At 45.8% G+C, this 22,265-nt stretch overlaps 1 long non-coding RNA gene and 5 other non-coding genes across 8 annotated transcripts; 5 read left to right on the forward strand and 1 right to left on the reverse strand.

The window, feature by feature from the left end:
* Nucleotides 1-861: 861 nt before the first annotated feature.
* TRNAS-GCU (transfer RNA serine (anticodon GCU)) lies at nt 862-943 on the reverse strand. Its single transcript has one exon. It is a non-coding gene; the product is annotated as a tRNA-Ser (tRNA).
* A 5,630-nt stretch (nt 944-6,573) lies between these two features.
* LOC112313681 (uncharacterized) lies at nt 6,574-12,227 on the forward strand. 3 transcript variants are annotated; one of them, XR_006656869.2, is made up of 8 exons: nt 6,574-6,813; nt 7,018-7,133; nt 7,228-7,321; nt 9,047-9,178; nt 9,737-9,950; nt 10,358-10,497; nt 10,642-10,779; nt 11,150-12,227. It is a non-coding gene; the product is annotated as an uncharacterized lncRNA (long non-coding RNA). The 3 variants fall into 3 exon arrangements; XR_006656868.2 differs by having other exon boundaries at nt 6,575-6,813; nt 10,358-10,391; XR_006656870.2 differs by lacking the exon at nt 10,358-10,497 and having other exon boundaries at nt 6,575-6,813.
* Nucleotides 12,228-14,309: 2,082 nt separating this feature from the next.
* Nucleotides 14,310-14,382, forward strand: TRNAA-AGC (transfer RNA alanine (anticodon AGC)). The gene has a single exon. It is a non-coding gene; the product is annotated as a tRNA-Ala (tRNA).
* Nucleotides 14,383-16,235: 1,853 nt separating this feature from the next.
* TRNAA-AGC (transfer RNA alanine (anticodon AGC)) lies at nt 16,236-16,308 on the forward strand. The gene has a single exon. It is a non-coding gene; the product is annotated as a tRNA-Ala (tRNA).
* A 513-nt stretch (nt 16,309-16,821) lies between these two features.
* TRNAM-CAU (transfer RNA methionine (anticodon CAU)) lies at nt 16,822-16,894 on the forward strand. The gene has a single exon. It is a non-coding gene; the product is annotated as a tRNA-Met (tRNA).
* A 3,524-nt stretch (nt 16,895-20,418) lies between these two features.
* TRNAM-CAU (transfer RNA methionine (anticodon CAU)) lies at nt 20,419-20,491 on the forward strand. Its single transcript has one exon. It is a non-coding gene; the product is annotated as a tRNA-Met (tRNA).
* Nucleotides 20,492-22,265: the final 1,774 nt, after the last annotated feature.

A 22,265-nucleotide genomic window follows, 5' to 3' on the forward strand; every position in this document is an offset into this window, starting at 1 on the left:
TCACTAGAAGAGATTTTTCTGCCTCTGTGAGTCTTGAACTCAGGACCCTTCCATTAGGGAAGATGTGGCCGCCTAATGGGCTTCAGGGGTGGAGTCTGTCAGGATGCTACAAATCTCCGGCCTCTACCAAGCTGCTTTCTGGATTTTCATTCCTCCCTCCAGGGAAACACCAGCTCCTAAGCACTTCTCTCCACCAGAGCGGAAGCGGCTTCCTTTCCATCCCTGTGCTTAGAACGACCAATGCGTTAGGGTAGTACGTGGGTGCTTGCTGTGCAGGAGGACCCTGTGGTCTCCTGCGTGGGGACAACTGAGTTCACCTTTGGCTAGTCTTGTTTTTCTTTTGTTCCAATTATTGGAAACTCCCTTCCAAAATTCCAATTTCTCTTTTACTATTCACGGTCTTGTTGATGCAAGAATGTCCAAACCTGTAGAAAACTTTGTAAGAATTTATTTCAGCTAAACAGAAAACCTGCCTGGAAGCAAGATTCCAACAGACTGAGAAAATGCTCCAGGGAACAACAATTTTCCAGGTTCTTTTGTGCATTCGGAATGGAGGAAAGGTAAGGAAGACGACAAGTCGGTGAGGCAATCAACGTGCAGGACTGTTACCATGAACCTGTGCTTCCTGGAGAGTGCTTTTCCCTTTAAAAGAGGGTTATTTCTGGCCTTTCGGCTGTGTATTACCCTTTGTACAAGGACAGTGCCTGGGGGTCTAGAGCCAAGGAGATGCAGGAATAATCACTTACAGAGGCAGGGAGCAGGAAAACGCACAGGTCATAGTGACCCGGGAAGAATCAGCCTTCTCCAGGGCAAACACTTGGAAGGGAAATTGGAGATTTGCACACCAAAAGCCCAGACGCTCGACGAGGGTGGGACTCGAACCCACGCGTGCAGAGCACAATGGATTAGCAGTCCATCGCCTTAACCACTCGGCCACCTCGTCCTCACAGCCCCAGGTTCTTGGGCGTGCCATCCTTGAATTCATTCCCGAGAACCCACAGGCCACTCGGATAGAGACCTTGGGACCTGTCCGGGAGCTGTCCAGGGACATGGGAGCATGGGTACGGCTTCCTTTCCTCCGCGTTATGGACAAGAACCGAAAGGGAAGCGGCTGGGACGCGATGGAAACACGTATGTGTGGCCTGCGCTCCTTCCAGGCATTCTGGTTCCCCCCGGGGGGCGACAGAGGTTTAAAGTCCCCTCCACAACCTCGGGGACCGGGCGCATCTGAACTCCTGACACGCGGTGTGTAAACTCATCTGGAAACGCGACACCAGGGTCTGCGGGGCAACGCCCCTCGATGCTCCAGGGGGAGCACAGAGGGATCCTTCCCTGGTGGGCTCACGTCCCGGGTCGCCCGTGTCCGAGGGACTATGAGTTCTGAATACTTGTGTGTGTGCTCCTTGGGTGGTTCCCAGGGGAAGAGTTGCCCAACTTCCCTTCCATTTTCCGAGGGAACAGGGGTCGGGATTAACTCTGATTAATTAGACTGAGTCATAAATGCCTGGAACAAGAAGATAACGTTTAAGGTGAGTCTTGAAGAGCATGTTTTCTTGAGGCAACAGGGAGGGCAGAGCCCCCAAAGATATTATATTTATAGCACCAAGTTAATTCTTGTGTATGGTGTGAGGGATAGATCTCATTTTATCTTTTTCAAAATAACTATGTAATCGATCCCAAAACCTTTATTAAAACCCTTTCCTCAATGATCTGAAATACTACTTTTATCATATACTAGATGTCTATATGTAGTTGTATCTAGTCCTTCCTACAACATCAAATCCTCATTCAGGCTGGTCCACCTGCCCAAATCATTGTCTCCCCTCACCACAAACCTCAGCTGTCTGACTTGTCCTCCATCAGGTTCCAGGTGACGCAGTTCCTGGATGAGAGTCCCTAGTCTCCCTCCAGATACCTGCAAGCCTAGGGGTAAAGGTGTTAGACCCTCCCCACTGCAAAGGGGCAGCCACTTCCTGTGTGATGCGGCCTCTTGAGTCCTTGTTGAGAATAGGAAGAGGGTGCAGCCTCCTCCCCCACCCCTGAGAACTCTGAATGGTTACCTGCACTTAACCCAGTTGTGGGAAACCCTGTGAGAGCCACTGCCTACACCTGCAACCTGTCCCCTCTGTCCTAACATCACCCCCTTATCACAACTGCAACACTCAATCCTGGGAGAAAGACTTTGGATATGTCCAACTCTGGCTCAAGCATCTCATTCTTTGCGAAGTTGAGCAGAACGTACTTTCCCTCCAGTCTTCTAATTGCCTCATGATAGTTAGTCATTCCAGCAAATAGTTAAGCATCCACTATAGGGTCAAATCCCTTCTATATCTGGATTCTGGACACATTCGAATAGAGGAAGCAATGTCTTCTTCAAATGAGCCCTGACATAAAAGAAGACATAAAATCCATGACATATTCAAACAACTCCTCTAGTGGGATCTCGGGAAGACAGGTGCTCATTGGCCTAAAGAAATTAAAGTTGTGGATATTAGTGAACAGGACCAGAGAGGATGCGGAAGCCAGTGGCCATGGCACATCAGAGGGAAGGATATGGAGGAAACACACTCCCGACATGAAGGCCTCCACGTGTGTCCAAGTTTTCCTCCCTCTTTTGGCTGAGAAATCCCTGAAATGTGTAACTACAACTGCTTCTGAAGTCTTCTCACATGAAAATGAGAACTGCAATACTACAATTATAGTTAAATTTAATTATCATTAAATGAGTTAAGACATGTAACTCCTTTACAGCAAAGCCCAGACCTTTCAAGAGTTACCCAGCAACTCTTCATGAGTAGTAGCTACTGCTGTTATTTTTCTGAGGATAAGAGGATGTTGTTCCTCGCACAGAGCCAGTGCTCAGTAGGTTCTCAGTGAATGGCTCTGCACACAGGTGGACACACTCTTCTGGTCCTAGAATGTCAAGCGCCTGGGCAAGAGTCATCCTGCTGCAGAAAGTGAACGAGAAACTGGCCAGTGACCACCTTCCACTTACAACCTGCCATACACCTGTCAAATATCCTGACGAGGTTTTTATTAAATAACCTAGTCAAGATTAAACAGAGAATTCACCGACCCAGATGAGACTCCATGATTTATGAGGGGCATTTTAAAAAACTGCATGTTTGTTTAATCACTAAGAAAATGAATTTAAAAGTGAGGAGTTTTCTTTTTAAAAAAATTATTTTAAAATTATAGTTTATATTCAATATTATGTTATATTAGTTTCAGGTGTACAGCAGAGTGATCGCCCTGATATTCAAGTGTCCGCCAGGCACAGTATATAGTTATTACAATATTATTGACTGTATTCCCCACGCATACTACATCCCTGGGACTATTTCGTGACTACCAATTTGTAGTTCTTAGTCCCTTCACCTTTTTCCAGTCCTCCCCCCTTCTTGACAATTATCCATTTGTTTTCTGCATCTATGAGTCTGTTTCTATTTTATTTTATTTTTTTAGATTCTACATAAAAGAAAAATCAGATGGTATTTGTCTTTGTCTGATTTATTTCACTTAGTGTAATACCCACCAGGTCAATCCATGATATCACAAATGGTAAGATTTCATTCTTTTTTATGGCTGAGTAATATTCCCTTGCACATAAGTACCACATATGTACTTTTTACCCACTTGTCTATTGATGGGCACTTGGGCTGCTTCTATAGCTTGGCTATTATAAATAACACTGCAGTAAACATAGGGGTGCACATATTCTTTCAAATTAGTGTTGGGAACTTCTCTGAATATATACTCAGAAGTGGAATCTCTGGGTCACAAGGCAGCTCCAGTTTTAATTTTTTGAGGAACCTCATACTTTTTCCATAATGACTGTACCAATTTACATTCCTACCAACAGTGCACATGGGATTCCTTTTCTCTACATCCTCGCTTGTCGGGGGTCTTTAATGCAGCCCCCCGGTCCGCCACGGATGAAGAATAAGACTACCAAGACATGATCTGCTTGGGGAGGAGAGGTGGCCGATTCTCTCAAAGGAGAAGGGCCCAGAGCCTTTCTCTCCAGGGGCTTTTATTAGGTTCATTCGCACAGGAATACAGATAAAGCTCATCAATCATTGTCAGCTGGTAAGGGTTAAACAATACAAGATTTACAGAGAACTTTGAGGGCTTATTCTGAGTTACAGCCAACTAGTTAGAGGGCTATAAAACTTTAGGCGCCAGACTCATCTCAGGTCTGGACCCTTATCTCTTAAACTGAGGGTACAAATTAAGTAGGTTTCACAGGAATGTATGTATTTTTCTTAGGCCTGATTCCCCAGGGAATCCGCCCCTCCCAGCACAGGACTGCACTGCCCTCTGTTATTGCTTTAGGCTTAAGTCAGGCAAGGGAAGTAAGGCAGCCAAGAGATTAGGAGACTTCTTGCAGACAGAATGAGGACTCAGGCTATTTCAAAGCCGAGGGGCGAGGGTCCATCCCCCCCTTTTTCCACAGCCCCCCGAGTCCTTCCCTGCGCGTTTATTCCTGGTGACCAGAGCCTGTCTTAGGTTGATCCTCCCTTGAGGATTCTTACCCGTCATTGGCTAACTGGCCAAGCTCAGGGCCAAGCAGGGTGAAGTGGGCAGAGGTGGCACACCTGCCAGGGAGATAAGCTTTGTCTCCTTAGTGGCTTATGGTCCCAACTCTGACTCAGCCTTAACCATGGGGGGTTACAGCCTCTGAAATCAGGCAGGGCGGTTCCCAACACTCGCCAACACTTGTTGGTTGTTGATTTATTGATGATAGTAATTCTGACAAGTGTGAGGTGATATCTCATTGTGGTTTTATTGTGCATTTCTCTGATGATTAGTAACCTTGAGCATCTTTTCATGTGTCTGCCAGAGATATACTTTACATTCAAAGGCACAAATATGTTAAAAATAAAATAATGGAAAAATATACTTTCAAGGCATAACCATTACAAACATGGATGGTTAAAGAAGGGCATTTTTATAAGGACAAAAAATTCATTAGGAAAATCTAACAATTATAATATATGTACGTAACCACAGAACCCCAAAATACACAAAGCAAACATTTAGAGATTAAAAGATGAAATAGGCAATTCAACAGTAATAAGTAGAGACTTCAGTACTCCACTGTCAATAAATAATACAACAATGAGATAGACAATCAGCAAATATAAAGAAGACTTGAACAATATCAACCAACTTGACCTGACATCTACAGAACATTCCACCCATTACGGTGGAAAAGATGTAACAGCAGAATACAGATTCTTTTCAAGAATACATGGATTGTAATCTAGGATAGACTATATATTATTTAAAAGTCTTGATAAAAATAAGATTAAAATACAAAATATGTTCTCTGATCATAATAAAATCAAATTAGAAGTCAATAATGAAGGAAACTGAAGGAATCAGCAATCCATGGGTACTCGTATAAAAGAAATTTGAAGAAAAAATTAAAAGAATTTTTTTTCTTTTAAAAGTATTTTTAACTGAGTAAAAAAACCCATAATACATCAAAACTATGGCATTTCATTAAAGCAGTACTTACATGGAAACTTGTATCTTTAAAGACCTATATTCGAGAAGAAAGACCTCGAACGAATAACCTAAACTTTTATCTCAAAAACCAGGAAAAAGATAAGGAAACTAAACCCAAAGCCAGTACAAGAAAGGAATAAAGATTAAAGTAGAATCAATGACATGGAAAACAGAAAAACAATAAAGAGCGCCAATGAAACGAAGAGATAGGTCTTTTGAAAAGCCAGCAACATGAACAAAAGTTTAGGTAGAATGAACAAGAAAAAAGAGAAGATAAAAACTCAGGAAGAAAACAGAAAATTATTACTGATCTTGCAGAAATTGAAAACATCATAGAGAACACTGTGGACGTCATGCTAACAAATTAGACAACTTAGATGAAATGAAAAATTTCCCAGAGAATGTAAATTATGGAAATGAACACAAGAAAAAAATAGACATATAATAAAAATTTTAAAGTCGGTAATTAATTTTTCAAAAAAAAAAAAAAAAGCTCAAGCCCAGGTAGTCCTACTAATGAAATCCACATTTAAAGAGGAAGTAGAACAATTCTTCAGAAACTCTTGAGTACACAGGAAAGCACAGGGGACAGGGATGCGCTCTCCGGTTGGAAAAGATGCTGCAGATGAGGCTCGAACTCCCGACCTGGACATAATTCCCACACTTACTAGCGTATAAATACCGCGCGCGGACCGACTGCGCCACTGGAGTGTTGGCCCCCTCTTCTGGTCACTCTTACTTGCCCCACGCAGGAACGTCCACGTCCGCGTCCGTGCGGGTGGCGTTGGCGCCAGTGTCCCCGCCATCCCGGAGCCCCGGGGCTGCGTCTCCCGCCCGAAGGCGCGCTGGGTCCAGCCCCGGACCCCACGGGCCACTCCTCCTGCAGGTACGGAGGACGCTGTGCGCGCGGGTGGACACCTCCAGGGTAACCGGAAGACCCCCGCTGCGGCCGCCCCCCTCTGCGGCGCAGCGGCGAGCGAGCCCCCTGGGGCTGCGCGGCCCCGGAACCCTATCGTCACGGGCTCTAGCGCCGGGGGGATCGGAAGTGGGCGACTCACGCGCGCACCCGCCGGCCGGCCGGCCGCGCTTTTTCCCTCCGGAAGTTGAGGTGTCTTCACTCTCAGGGGTTCTGGTTGCGACGTCTGACTCTGGATCCGCGACAAAGTACTGCTAGAGGCTGAGGGACAAAGGGGACAAAGGGTAGAACGGACGGGACCTCTCCAGTCCTCTCCCCTGCGGCGGGACGCGCCGACTTCCCCGCGGACCGAGAAGAGGGACAGTGCGCGTGTCCCTCTCGGGGTATGGTCTGATCTTGCGGCTCGGACGAGGGGTCAGCCCTGCTTCGACCTGCAGCCGGGGGGCGGGGAATGCTGTTCTGCGCAGGGCGCCCCTTCTGCGGGCTGGCCGCTGTCCAGACTCACAGGCGTTCGAGGACCGGCCAGCCCTTTCTCTCCCAACCCCTCTGTTGTTAGTTTAAATCTCATTCTTGTTCCTTCCCGCCAGCCCTGGAAATTGTGTTTGAGACAAATCCGAGTCCAACGCGCAGCCAGGCCCCTTAGAGGCCAGTGTTTCTCATTCCTACCTGCACACTAGAATAACCCGGGAGCTTTTTAAAAATAGTAAGTAGCAAGTTTTTGAAAAGACACACCTCGAACCACCCCTGATGATTCTGACTTAATCGGTTATAAGTGGGTGATTCTTTTTTTTTTTCAGATGACGGATGATAGAGAAACATCCCTGTATGCACTTCGACTAGGGATTGAAGTTATGTGCTCTGTACCTGGACTCGAACCCTCAGCCTTGTCTGGTACTGGATGAGGCTCTAACCAATTGAGCCACCCAGCCAGGGCTCCAAGTCATTTAATCGAAAGAACAGTTTTCTCACTTTAAGGGGGCGTGTGCCTTAAAGTGAATGTGGAGTAATTAATGAAGTTTTTAATGTGTGGATTGAGAGTAACTGACCAATGTTGACAGTGAAGAATTTGCTTGTAAATGTATTTATAGTTTCCCTTTATTCCTTTTTTGACCTCAGCAGAAATCTATTTGCCCATCTACTCTGCTTTCCGGGTCAGAGCTCAGGAGAAAATATGGGGCTCCCACCACCCTTGAGACTTAAACATATTGCCTTGAAATTTCTACTCTTCCTAAGTCTCCTGGCTGAGTTTCCACGTGCACACAAGATTGTAAAAAGTAATCTTTAGCCCTGACTGGTGTGGCTTAGTTGGCTGGGCATCATACCACAAAGGGAAAGTTTGCTAGTTTGATTCCCCGTCAGGGCACATGCCTGGGTTATGGGTTCAGTCCCCCGGTCGGGGTGTGTGCAAGTGGCAACTGGTTGATGTTTCCCTCATTAATCAGATATTTCTCTCCCTCTCTTTATCCCTTCCTTTCCTCTACATCTAAAAATAAATAAATAAAATCTTTTAAAAAAAGCAATCTTTACCTTGTTGAGTTACCTCTGATTTTCTGCCATAAATATTTCTTCTCTCTCTGGCCAATGGCATTGCCATGCTGTCTGCTTTCAATAGTACAACCAATCAACACATAAACATATAACGCTGGGAATGCATTACTGTTGCCCACTCCAACATCCCAGTGAGTCCTGGAAATAGTGTATACCCAACACAAATGGTCAGCTGAGGGAAAGTGAGAGATAGGCCAAGTCTGTGTTCCAATGAGCCTTTTGTTCCTGGATCGTTCATTCCACAAATATTTATGTAACACCTGCTTTATGCCAGACAATGTTGTAGGTGCTCAGAATACATTAGTGAATAGAATATACAAAGTTAAACATTCCCACAGTTTACATTTAAGAAACTTCTAAACAGAGATTCTTAGTAACCTGCTGCTTTTTTGTCTCATTTTTTAAAAAGATTTTTTAAAATCCGTTTTTAGAGAGGAAGGGAAGGAGAGAGGGAGAGAAACATTGATATGTGAGACACATCAATCAGTTGCCTTTCACATGTCCCCTACTGGGGATCTGGTCCACAACCCAGGCATGTGCCCTGACTGGGAATTGAACCGTCAACCCTTCGGGTAGCAGGCCAGCACTCAGTCCACTGAATCACACCAGCCAGGGCTGTCTCATTTTTATTCATTCCTTCATCAACAAACATGCAGAGTGATCACCATTGGCCAACCAGTGTGCAAGATTGGGGTAAAAAGGCATTACATGACTTAAGATCATTCTGGTCAAGGATGTGAAGGGTAAAGTATGACCCACTGTACCCTTAACACAGAACTGGTCTTCCCAGTTATTTCCTTGGTTATCCTGTGTTCTCTGTCAAGTGTCCTATCTCGTATGGGAGTACAGCACTTCTGCACACTTGGTGTTGGAAGTTAGAGCTAAGGACACAAGCCATAGCTTTTGAAGCCCATATATGCCAAGGAAAACAAAGGCATTGCTGGGTGAAGGGGCTGGGACATGACATGTTTTTAAAAACAGGGGCAACAGGGTGGGATCTCACATTTTTCTTGGGAGGCAGAGTTCACATACTTGTGATGTCACTAAATGTTCCTGCCAATGGAACAGGAAGGGACCACAACATTCTACTGTTGAAGAGAAGGCCAGGATGGGCCTCCATGTAAGAAGGCGCTACAGAAAACAGGGGATCAAAAGATGGACGCTGAAACAGAAAGGATCAAAAAAGAAATAAGACAAAAGGTTAGCTGGGATCACTAACAGTAGGAGGAGGGATTTGAGGGTAATGAGGAGGAGGAGGTGTGCGGAGGCTGCAAGAGCATCCAAAAGTTTTACTTCTCTCGACATCACCAAGGAATGTACTCAGAATATGCTATGATTTTCCCCCTTTCGGTTAACAGGTGTTCACTGAGCTCCTCCCACATGTAAAGACTGTGCTAAATGTGGCGGGCGATGAAGGAGTCAGGGCTCTTGTCTCCTAGGGACTCTAATCTAGGTGGTGGGACAGGACAAGGGGGAAAATCATAGTAACAAAATAGGCCGTGGATGATTGTGTGTGAGTAGTGTTTCAGACAAGATGCAAAGACCAAAGAGAAAGATCTCAGTCCCAAGGGGTAAGGGACCCAGGTCAGCCTGTGGACTGAAGGGTATTTGGTTAGGGGGTGAGGAGGGAGAGCCTGCGAGCTGAGTATGAGAAAAGACAAGAGGATTGGGCTTATATGGGCGGGTGTCAAAGAATGGGGAGAAATCCCAAAGGAACTGAGGGAAAATAACACATTTACCATACCCCCTTTTTTCTAGTCAGCACCCTTTTGTATGAAATGTGGGATAACTAGACCATATCGCATTGTCATCCTCACCTGTGCATTCACGGGTTCTGCCCTTCTGTGGTGGGCCTTCAGCCTGCCCACCTGGGTGAAGATAGAAATCCCGGGCACCTCCCAAGCCCTCTTCAGCGCTCTCTTCGCAATCTGCAGTGGCGAGGTCACATGTTGGGTTCCTCCATCCAAATCAAGTAAGCTCTGGCCCGGAAAGGGAGGGCCCTGCTCCAACCCTGCCCCTTCCAGGAATTGCTGGCCTCCTTTTCTGGCCCAGCTCACATGGACCAAGCAGTTATACTCCCCCCAGTAACACTGGCTCATTTCAGGGTGAGCCACTAGAATCGCTGTCCTAGGCCTTTTGGTCCCCTACCACTGGTTCCTTCCTTACAGTCTCCACACTGCTTCCTTAGTATTCTGTGGATTCAGACCCAGGAAGGAGGGGGCCCTAGAGGGAGCTGCTGGCCTTTCTCCCCTCTCCCTCCCCAATTCAGACTACTTCATATTTGGTCGAATTTTCATGATCAGCGCCCTTGTTCTCTCCTTCTTCCTGAACATCATACTCCTGGCGTTCCCTCATTCTCTTCCTGATACCTGGAAACAGTACTTTTTCTTCACGATCACCTTCTTCATTATAGGTAAGCGATGGGAGGAAGAGGGTTCCCTCAATCGTCCTGGTTCTGGGCTAGGGTGACATTCCACTGGACACAGTTTCTCCTTAGAAACTGTTCAAGGACTGCTAAGGTAAAAGATAATGCAATGGCAAGAGAAAGAAATGGAGTAGAAGAGCTGGAATGACAACTTAAGGTCTTGGGAATTAGCCCAAAGGCCGAACACTAAACTAACCTGACTTGTCTTTGCCCACCCACTTTTTTTCCTGAGTGACAGGTGTCTGTGTGTTCCTTGCATTACTGCTGCACTCTCTGCATATTTTGAAAGTAACGGACATATTCAAGGAAGCGAAAATCACCTTTCTCTACCCGTCTTTCATCCTTTCATTCAGCATCACACTGTTTTTCTTATCTGGTGAGTGTTCTGGGGGCCGTGTGAGTTCTTGGGGTAGGTCCTGAATCCAGAACAATCATGCCCATGGGTTTCAACTATGTCCCAGTCGAGTACTGTTCGTTTCTGGGCATGGATTTGGTGCAAAGACACCTCATTGGCTTGTTGCAGCCTCCCCTACTCTATGTTAGAATTGTGCCTTCATAGAAAAGTAGAATCCCTGTCTCCTGCACATTCAATAAGAAACATGTCCGAGAATTTGTAGAACAGACTGTCATAGGGAAAAGAGGTGACTCCACACTCATTTGCTCAGCCTGTTTAAAAACTGTGAATTTCTTAACAAACATCAAGTGTTGAGTCATTTTCATCTTCAGCCTCATCATTTTTTCCTCAGGAATTCTCTGCTTCTTCAGCTCCCACCGCTGTTGGCTTCAGTGTGTGCTACCGCAGCCGATCCACGTGAAACCCAGGCAAACAGCCGTGGCCAATGGGAGCCCAGTGACAGTCACAGAGAAGAAACCAGGGGGTGACAGCTAGCCAGACCTCAGCAGTGAGGAGGCTAACAGCGGAAACGCATGTCCAGCCTGTAACTCAAGACTTCACAGCTACACACACTCTCTTGTTTAATTACCGTGTAAGACTGGGAAGGGTTGGCCTCTTCCTAACCGTTGTTCACATGAAGATTAGGGTTCCAGGAACGTGGGTTTTCACAAGAGAGAAGACGTAGTTGGGGGTGGGGAGCGATGAGTGTGCTTTGAGTCTTGGGGACTTGGAATGAAAATCGCCTCACCTTGAAGATGACCAAGGCCCGCCCCGCCCTCTTATGTGTTTCTTGTAACCTGGAAGTCATTTTCTAACAGTAACAAAGCTCTTTCTCTGCCTGTGGAGGCTGAGTTTTGATATAAAGTCTCTGCCCTCTGATCGTTTTACGAGTGGAACCTTTTCCCTGTCATATTATTCAGGACTCTGTGGCAGATACCAAACCCTCATCCAAACTACCTTAAACTATAACAAAGAATGAACTTACTGGACAAGCGCAGGGGTCGCCCATGGACTCGCAGGACACTTTGATAGACTGGGGGCTACACAAGATACTGGGGGTGGGGGGAGCGGAGCTCTTGCCTCAGGATACTGTTCTTTTACTGTTCAGTTAAGGTGAATGGAATTCTCTGCTCCATAAATGCAAGCACTATTCTAAATTCCCCTGCTCACAACTCTCAGTGAGCCCTCAAAGCCTGTCCCTTCCACCTCAGGCAGACCTCTGCTCCCCTGTCGGAGCCCTCCTCACACCCATGGGCCAGACGAGGGGGCTTCTAAGTGCAGTGCCTCTCCACTGCAGTCTACCTCTGCCATGCTGCCGACCCCAGCTGCGTAGGACACAGAGCTGAGAACATTCCCCTTAAAAATCCACTTGCCCTGGTCTTTTCTTCGGGATAAATTCCTTGTCTTGATAAATAAAGTTCTTTACAAGTTGACACCAACTACCTTTCAAAATGTTTTAACATATTTTTATTGTGATTCATGTCATACATGTGAGAAAAGTATTAAATGTATGTATAGAGTTGGAAGGATGAGAAAGGAGCCACCAGATCTAGAAAAACACAATATCGCCAGCATATCAGAGAGCCGCAGTGAGCCGCTGCAGTCCCTCCTGGCGCTGCTCTCCTCCGGTTCTGCCGGGCACCTGTGGTAGCTGCTAGTCCCACCCATCCTGAATCCTGGGGCCCTTGTTTCCTTGAGTTTTTAGGGTTTCACATTTTGCTTGGTAAAGCAAATGGATATCTAATAAGTACTCTTTGAGTTACTGAGACAAAGTTTTAGGGAACTGGGAAGGAGTTGGACATTCTGTCGACAGTGGCCACACTTTACTAGCCAATGAGAGTTGTATATTTCATAGACAAAGTAAGGTAGTGCAAATTACTGCTTTCCAGAGTAAAGAACAGGACTCCTGCCCTGTCCTGGAGAGGGGCATGGAGGCAGCTGTTGTGGGCGGAGCTTCAGGTCTCCACACCATGATGCACCTGTTAGCATCAGGTTAATGTAAGGAACAGAGAGAGCTCTTGGCTTTCAAAAATGCTTATTTCATTTTGTTTCAAATATGGGGATGGAGCCAGGTGTAGCAGTTAACACTGCTTGCTCACACCAGCCATCAACACCAGGGCTCCCACTTCTTTCCAACAGAAGGATGATTTGGGCTTCCATGTACTGCGTTGGCTTTGGAGCGGGTGGACCTCATCCTCAGCTCCAGCAGCAGAATGATGATGGATCTCATCAATCAGGTCCCACTCCTGGCATTAAGTGGATTCAGTGAGAGCATATGATACAGATCTAGCCAACGTGAGGGAAGCATGTAGCAGGAGTTATCCTCAACAAGGGATACAAGAAAAAGGCCTGTTTGTTTTTCTTCTGGACTTTATTTCCAGACTGTGAGAGTTTGAGGTCCTGCAGAGGAACCAGCTGGAGTATGAAATCTGTATGTTGAGAATGACAGAATGCATAGATTCAAAATAAAATCTGGATCTCAATAACGCCATGGAGCCACTGAATTAACCGGACATTAGTCTCGCCACATCCTGCACTTGCTCGATGTGATAACTAAGCCACTTTAAGCCAGTTGCAAGTTTTTGCAACTGTTGTGGAGCTATCACTGAAAGCTTCCTGTTGCTGCAGAGGGTTCTTTGGCTGGAGGTCTTACAAGTGTGGTATCATTGTGTTCTAAATCCTCCTGATGAAAAGGGGTTTGGGGTGCTTTTGTTTCACTGAACTCTTCTTTGGTATCAGCAGACTAGACATTTTCCTCACTTAAGAGGCCTCCTCAGCGCCTGGCTCCAGCCCAGCCCAGCCGTGCTGTTTGACGTCACAGGCTGGAGACTTAACGGACGCGGGCCCAGCCACAGCCCTTGAGCCCATACACAGCCACTGTGAGCCTCACAGCTGTGTTCAGAGATGAGAATACCACCACTGTACACAGCACGCCACTGCTCCTCCATGCAAATGGGTGGCAGACGGAACCGCAGACTTGGGACTTCCCTGTACCAGTCACACTTCGTTCCCGGTGCCCAAAGGCATGTTTCTCAGGCAGCTGGTCATTCACACGCACGGGCTTTTAATGTAAAATTAGCGACTGTAGACACTGAGGGTGCTGCCCCCTAGGAATATGCAATGAATGGGCAAGACCGCTGAGCACACAGCTGGAAGGGAAGCTCGGCGGGGTTGGCGCAGCGCGCGCACCGGGTCCGCTTTAAAGCACTGCGAGCGAGGAAACGCAGCTCGCGAAATGAGGCCCTCACACGGTGACCGGGACGATCTGATCTGTGTCCATCACAAGTGACAGGAAGGTTTGGCGGCGCCAGAGCTTTCTCGTGGTGACTTTGTTCTCCGCCTCCCTCAGCAGAGCCTGGGGAAACCGCCGGGCTCTGAGCCAGGCGTCCCGGAGAGCGTGCGCTCTTAGTCCTGGCTCCGCGCCCGTGGGCCTAGAGCTACCAGAGTGAATAACGCGGACCCGCACATCTGCTATAAAAGAAAAATGCGAGAGAAAAGTCTGTGCGGCGGCCGGGAAATTAGCTCAAGTGGTAGAGCGCTCGCTTAGCATGCGAGAGGTAGTGGGATCGATGCCCGCATTTTCCAGCTTTGCAGCCTCATTGGGCCGCTTTTCAGGCTTTGACCTGTGGGCATGGCCTACACAAGAACCGCGACCAGTGTATTTAGGTCTACCAGTTTGTAACTAGTTTTCTGTTTCCCCAGAGGAACTCTGATTCCGCAAGGGTGCGATATACCAAGTTGCTATTTTTCTTCAGGCAACTTGGCCCTGAATTCGACACAGTCCTGGAAAGCGCAATACGTACAACCAGATTCAAAAAGCTCCACAAACCTTAAGGAGGACAAACCCAAAGAAAGCCACCTCCAGGCATATCACAATCAAATGTCTGAAAATGAGAGGTAGGGGGGAGGGGAGAAGGAAGGAAGAAAAAAAAAAGAAAAGAAATGAAAAGGAGAAAGTAAGTCCTGAAAGCTGCTAGAGGAAAAAGAAAGGGCAGCTACAGTTTGTATGTTTGTATGTTTGGGGATTTCCTACAGGAACCATAGACACTAGAAAGAAATAGAATATTTTTTAAATGCTGAAAAAAAGTAATGTGCTGAGGTCTCTTCTGGTCTCTGTTCTATTCCATTGGTGTGTGTGCCTGTTGATATTTAAGACTTCTCTCTCACATCACTACACACAAACACTGTGGATTCTCTCTTCACAGCCTGTCTAGAACCTTTGTCTTCTCTCTGTCACCTGCCCCTTCATTCACTCAGCAATGTTTACAGGGAGATACTTTCTGTGCCAGACAGGGTAGTGGAGGCAGGAGCTGGAGAAAGAAAGACTCATGCTGTTTGCCTCAGGGGCTGGCAGGATAAATGTGAATAAAGCTCAGTACTTTAGTCGCTTCATAACTCATTTTCCTTTCTCTCCAATTTCAGTTCCTATATCCAAGGTCGTTGGCATTCAAAACTAAAACCCTTTTTCTAAAATGTAAAATTGATTATATAAGTTGTCTGCCTGGACTTTTTTCATGAGTTTTAAGCGTCTAGAATGTTTTTCTGGTTATATCTCCAAGGGTCAAGGCTTTTCTAATACTACTTCCCTTCATGTGTGTTTTATGGTGGGTGTGGATGCACTCTCAGGCCCCACAATCCAATGAAAGAGGTACGTTTCCTCACGGAGGGATTCCTCCATCCACGACTGAACCTCCCACCCTGCATGTGTCCGTCCTAACCCTCAAGACCAATGCTTAGTCCTTTACTCTAACGTGATCTTGAATCTTAATCCCCAAGACTGTTGTCTGGAACACTTTTGTGCTTTTTGCTGACTTTCATGTGGTCTGACTTTCGTGTGAGTTCTACATGTTACACCTGGTAGGACTCAATGCAAATAAGCAAAGATAGGACTCAAGTTTGAGGGTCCTGTAGGGTAGAGGCTTTTCCACTGGCCTCACACGTGAGAGGTCCTGTTTCAAAACCAAGTGGAAACAGCTGGTAGGTTACAGGTTTTGTTGGTTTTTTTTGTTTGTTTTTGTACCTCCAGAACCTACGAGAAGCTGCCCCACAGCCTCCTTCCAGGCAGACCCACCTGCAAGAAACAAGTGATAATCTCAGTTTTTAATTTTTTTAAGGGACATGTATCATCTTGCGATAGCTGTGCCGCCTTAGCTGTTTTGGGCGGGTCCGTCCAGCTGGGACGTGATGTCTTTGGTCCCCCAAAACGTGAAAGTGTAGTGCTGAGGGCGCCAGTTTACCCTCGCAGACTCTCTACTCCTTACGAGTCGCCTTCCCCAGCAGAGGGGGTTACCGCGCTCTGACCCCGCCGTCCCGGGGAGGATGCGCTCTAGGTCGCGGTTCCACCCCCTTGTGTCCTGAGCTGCCAGAAAGAATGAATAGTGCAGACAGGCACATCTGCTATAAAAGAAAAAAGTAAGAGAAAAGAGCGTGCAGCGGCTGGGGAATTAGCTCAAATGGTAGAGCGCTCGCTTAGCATGCGAGAGGTAGTGGGATCGATGCCCACATTCTCCAGTTTTGTCGGCCGCGGGTCCCTCGGCGGCATCCTTAAATCTTCTGCCCCATTGAAGAAAATGCGGGGTGTTCTCAACGCTGCAGTCCTTGGGCCGTTTTTCGAGTTTTGACCTGCGTGCGGGGCCGACAAAGGACCCTTTCTGTTTCCCAAGGGGAGCTCTGGGCCCGCAACGGTGCTATTTTTCTCCATGCAACTTGGCCCTGAATTCGACACAGTCCAGGGAAGTGAAAAACGCATAACCCAGACTCAAGAAGCTGAGTAAATCTTAAGCAGGGCAAACCCAAAGAAAGCCACATTCAGGCATATTACCAACTGTTACAGGTTAAAGAAGAGAAAAGTCCTAACGCTGCCAGAGGAAAATGAAAGGCAACTACCTACACTGACTCAAACGGAGTAGTTTCCAGAGGGATCCATTATGCTCTTTGAAAGCCGGAAACTAACGATGACACTGCGGTGCTCTTGGAAAGCAGCATTTACTGTTTCACCTGCAATGTGCAAAGAAAAAGCAGCCTGCCCTCTTAGCGCAGTAGGCAGCGCGTCAGTCTCATAATCTGAAGGTCCTGAGTTCGAGCCTCAGAGAGGGCACGTGTTTTGGTTACAGTCCATCCAGATTAAAGGACGCGAGCGTGTGAGACACCACCCTTTAAAAAACACAGGTTTGCAACATGAAACCCGTTACAAACCGGGTCTCAGTCTTCCGTAGAAACAGGAGAAGCCAAACCTCTTTTTCTAAGGTCACATAGCTGTTAGGGGCAAAATGGGAAACTGATTTCTTTTTTTGTAAATTAAAAATGTGAGCTTTCCCTTTAACCTATTGTACAGTCTCACCATCTGTTTTTATACTTATCAGTCTTTCTTCTTTTTTAAATAACAAATACTTATGAATGAGTGGATTTGTTCTTCCATTCATCAGACATTTATTCAAAAATCTCTTTGTGTCTGTACCTCGGTTCAAGGCTTCTAAGTGTCTTTGATTCTTCCTTCCCTCTCAGTGCTGAATACCCAGCGTCTTGACCAACACTGTGGATCCTTCCTGCACAGCTTCTCCAGAATCTTTCTTCTCATTCACCTACTTCTTCATTCGTTCTAGAGGGATAGGAGGGTGTATTCCATGCAGTGTACTGGGCACTGGAGATGCAGAAAGGCTGATGCTACTGCTCATCTCAGGGGCTAACAGCATAAACCTGAACCCGTTAATACCTTTATATCTTCTTTTCCTTTCTCTCCAATCCTAGCTTCCCCTTTTCTAACCTCTTTGGCACTCAGAATTTAAAAGTGTTCCTAAAATGTTACTTTGGTTACATAAGCCATCTGCCTGGAGTGTTACCAAAGGTTCTTCAGCCCCTCCAACGCTCTGCCCAGTATATCTGCAGGTGCTGTCCAGGCTCGTCAATCACTACCCCCTCCATGTTACTACACACACACACGTGCACACTCATACACACCCCACTCCAATTGAACAGGGATATTTCTCAACACAGGAATGGCTACGTCCATGCCTGCTCCTTTCCCCGTGTTCACTCCTCTTCTGTACACAAAATGTTCCTGTTTTATCCTTCATTCTGCTATGATCCCGCCTCTTACTCCATATGGCTCTTGCCTGTAGTATTTGTAGTTTGCTGTTCTCCCATGCAGCGTGGATTCGTAACCTCTACATGACACACCTTAGCAAGAACGGAGAACATATTCAGATATAAGATGCAGACTGGGTTTTGTGGTGCAGTGGTCATCATACTCGCCCAACGCACGAGACATCCTTGGCTTGAGACTGAATGGAAACAGGTACTGCCCTTTTCCTAATAGAATCCGGGAGAAATCACCCACCTTCTTCCAGGAGGCCAGAGACAAACAGTGGGGAAGCAATACCTGAAGTTATTGATAAGCTCCTGGATGCCCTGCCAGCTGTGAATAAGGAATGGCCTCGGACCCTAAACAACCAATTGAGAAACGGAGCAAGTGCTGCCCCCTGCACAAGGCCACTGGGTTACACGCACTCCAGAGATCTCCAGATACTACCCATTTAAACAGGCTTTGAACATGGAGTGGACTTTGAAACCACCGCACAAAATGTTGGTTGGAACTTGGAACTTGAACACAAGGCTGTTAAGTGCCAGCAAAAGCAAAACTGGAAAATTCTCCACAATGTTTGAACAAGACACAAACTCTTATAATAGAAAAGTGGCCAGGTTTTAACCCAAAATTATTCAGCATGTGAAGGACAAAGAAAATCGTAATTCACTCAAGAGAGAGAGAGTGAGAGAGAGAATTTAACAGACACTGATACTGAGATGACCCAGCTGTTGGAACCATCTGATAAATACTTTCAAACAATAATTATCAAATGCTCCTAGAATTAGGGGTAAGAACTCTTTGAAATGAATGGAATGTTAGAAAGTCTTAGCAAATAATGGGAAGACATCAATCCAAATCAAAACTTCAGAACTGAATGTATTGCCAAAATTATAAACAATAACACTTCACTGGATTGTCTCAATAGCTGAAGGAGATGACAGAAGTAGATGAATATGGAGAGAGAATCCTGGTAGCTACCCAATCTAAATGATGGAGAGAAAATTGTACTGTAAAAGAGTGGCAGGGCTCCAGGGACAACTAGGAAAATAACAAAGATCTTATATTCACAGCATTGGAGAAGAGAAAGAGGACCTTGTCGGGGAGGGGGGGCATTTGATTCTCAATGGCTGAAAACTCCCCAAATTTGGCAAAAGACATAAACTAGATTCAAGAAGTTCAGCAAATCTCAGGTAGGATAAACACAAATAAACCCACACCCAGACACATCACAATTAAACTGTTGGAAACAAAAGGGGAGAAATCCTTGAAAGCAGCAAGAGAAAAATGAAAAGTTGTTATCTGAATCACTGTGGATTTCTCATCAGAAACCATTAGGGCCTTCAGAAATGACATGACATTCATTAAATGCTCAAAGAAAAGACCTGTTAACCCAAAATGCTAAGAATAGCAAAAAATATCCTTCAGACATAAAGGTGAAAGAAATACTTTCTCATTTGAAGGTAAACTGAGAGCATCCATTGCTAGCAGTAGTGGAAGGATAAGAAAAGAATTAGTAGACTAGTGAGACAAGGAAAATGAACCAGAAGGTAACTTAGAATATTGTGGAGGGAGAAACAATAGCAGAGATAGGAAATATCTGGGTAAATATAATAGACTATTCTTCCTTTTTGGAGTTCTTTAAAGTATATTTGATGATTGAAAGTGAAAATCATAACATTTCCTGATGGAGTTTTCATTGTATCTATTATGTACATGACATAAGGGGGTTATAGTAAAGGAACTAAATGGTGGGGAGGGTTTTATATTCAACTTGAACAATAATTTGATTCTAAGTATGCTGTGAATGTTAAGTATGTATATGGTAGTCAGTAGACCACCTACTAACAATGTTGAAATAAGCCCAAGAAGATAGGAAGCAGAACAAAGAAGAATAAAAAGCAAAGGAAACAAACCATTAATAAGTTATTAATTAGTAAGTCTATATGCAAACATATCAATAATAACATTAAGTGTACATAATATAAACACATCAGTTAAAAATCAGAGATTGTCAGAATGTATTAAAAATAAATGTGACTAAAAGAAACTCAATATATTGTTATATATGAGATTAAAGGTTGTTATACAAGATATAGAGTAAGACAGAGAAATGCGGACCAGAGACAATTTTGAGGACGATTTATTTGCTCACTTATTCATTTACGCAGCGGGTCAGTGAACTAATATTAACTGGGCACCTCCTACATTTTTTTCAACAAAGGAGACCATGGGAGGCGAAAGATCGACTGAGATCTGTATGGGCAGGAAAAACCACATCACTGGAACACAAGAGCAGCAGAAAATAGGACAGTTGTCCCTGGTCCCACAGCCCAGAGGATCTTACCGTCGGGAGAAACGGGAAAGGTGTGGGCTCCGCGGTGCCTCGGTGGAGTCCTTTGGGAGCAGCACCGGCTCCTGAGGAGTGATTTTTCAAATAGCTTCTATTGCGCTCTGTTACATCTGGAAACTAGTGACACGAAGATACTTGGGACGTAATTTTACTATGTTACTTGCTATGCAAACGCCACCCTCAAAGTGCCCTCTTAGCGCAGCAGGCAGCGCGTCAGTCTCATAATCTGAAGGTCCTGAGTTCGAGCCTCAGAGAGGGCACGTTTTTGGTGACAGGCCGCCCGTACGCGACAGAAAGGAAATCTGGCAACTGTTTACCAGTAACCGTTCCAAACTGACTCCGTAGCCCCCGCACTGGGAAGTCACTTTTGAACTTTCTTGGGCTTCCCAGGGCTTTGGTTCAAATGTCTGGGGAAGAAACTCAAAATACACCAGAAACCACCAGCTGCTCCTGTTTAGGCTCTTCCCTCCCTCTGGTGGAAGAAGCGGAAATTGCACTTCCGACTTCGCGCTCTGAAGGTCGCCCGCCCTATAGCACTGAACGGGTGGACAGAGGGTAAAATCATTCATTCTTTCATCATCCAAGAAATATTGCTGGAGCGCACACCTCATTAAGGCACTGTTCTGGGTGCAGTGATTAGAGAATGAATAAAATGCAAAAATCTCCCTCCGTCCTGGAACTCCCATTTGGAAGCAAAGGAGAAAACTCATAAGCTAGACGAGGAGATGTCTACCGTGGGTAGTCATTAGGCAGTGAAGGGAGTGGGGAGCGTGGCGATAGCACGTCCAGCTTTCAGAGGAATAGTCTGTTTTTTAATGAACAACCAGCTTCATTGACCGATGAGAACCAAGTTGCCCCCCAAACCCTCCCGCTCAGCCTCTCCCCTACTGTGCTAGCGCGGAGTGGGAAGCCACAGACCTTGTTCCCTGACAGAGACCCGAATTTAGCACCAATATAGGGCCCCCAAATCCTTTATGAGAACTCCAGAAACCAGTGAAGTCGCAGTATTCCAAGCAAGGGCAAAGCCAAGAACAGCCACACTGAAGTGGATAAGCCACTGGGACGGGGAGGGGGGAGGGGCGGGACACTGCCCAGGGAACTGGGTTCTGTCTCGCCTGACTAGCGGCGCTGACTGGGAGCCCTGACTTTCATGCCCGGGGGTCACTGAGAATAAAGAGCTCGACTGCACCACGGAACCTGCAGCAACAGCGATAAACACCAGAGGGAGCAAGAGATCGTGAGGTGTTTTTTTTGTTGCGGGGTGGTGGCTGAGCGTACCTGCAACCTCTCTGGGAAATCATCATACAGGAACAAGTTCAGAGAAGACACACCTCTGAGAGGTATTCGGAACCTCCAGCCAGGCTGACTGGTGAAGATCAAAGTCAATCTACAAAGACTGGAAGGAGCAATATTTTCAAATGCCCAAATTTCAGCCAAAAATAAGGCATATGAAGAAACATGGAAATCTGACCGAATGAAAGAAAAAAATGAATATCCAGAAATCTATAAAGAAACAGGTGTAATTCAAAAGAATCATCTTTAAATAGCTCGGTGAGCTCTGAGAGAACACAGACAACTAGTGAATGTGAAGGCATTTGAAATTATCAAGTTAGAGAAACAAAAAGAAAAAAAAGTGTAAGGGACTTGAGACAGCATCAGCAGAATAAAATACACATTATAGGAGTCTCAGAAAGAGAAAATGGAGAGGCAGGGGCAGAGAGCTTATTTGATAAAATGTGGCTTACCAAAACTGAGGAAGAAAATGGATATTCAAAGGACTTTGATGAGGATGAACCCAACCCACATCAAGACTCATTGTAATTGTCAACAGTCAAAGACAAGAGAGAAACCTGAAAGTAACAAGAGAAAAGTGACTCATGATGATGAGGGAGGTTTCATAAGATTATCAGTGGATTTCTCAGCAGAAACATTACAGGCCGGAGGGAGTGAGATGACACATTCAAAGTGCTGCAAGAAGAAGTAGCCAACTAAGAATACTATATCTGGAAAAACTGTTCTTCACATATTAAGGAA

Source organism: Desmodus rotundus, chromosome 12 (assembly GCF_022682495.2).
Source record: "Desmodus rotundus isolate HL8 chromosome 12, HLdesRot8A.1, whole genome shotgun sequence".
NCBI lineage: Eukaryota > Metazoa > Chordata > Mammalia > Chiroptera > Phyllostomidae > Desmodus > Desmodus rotundus.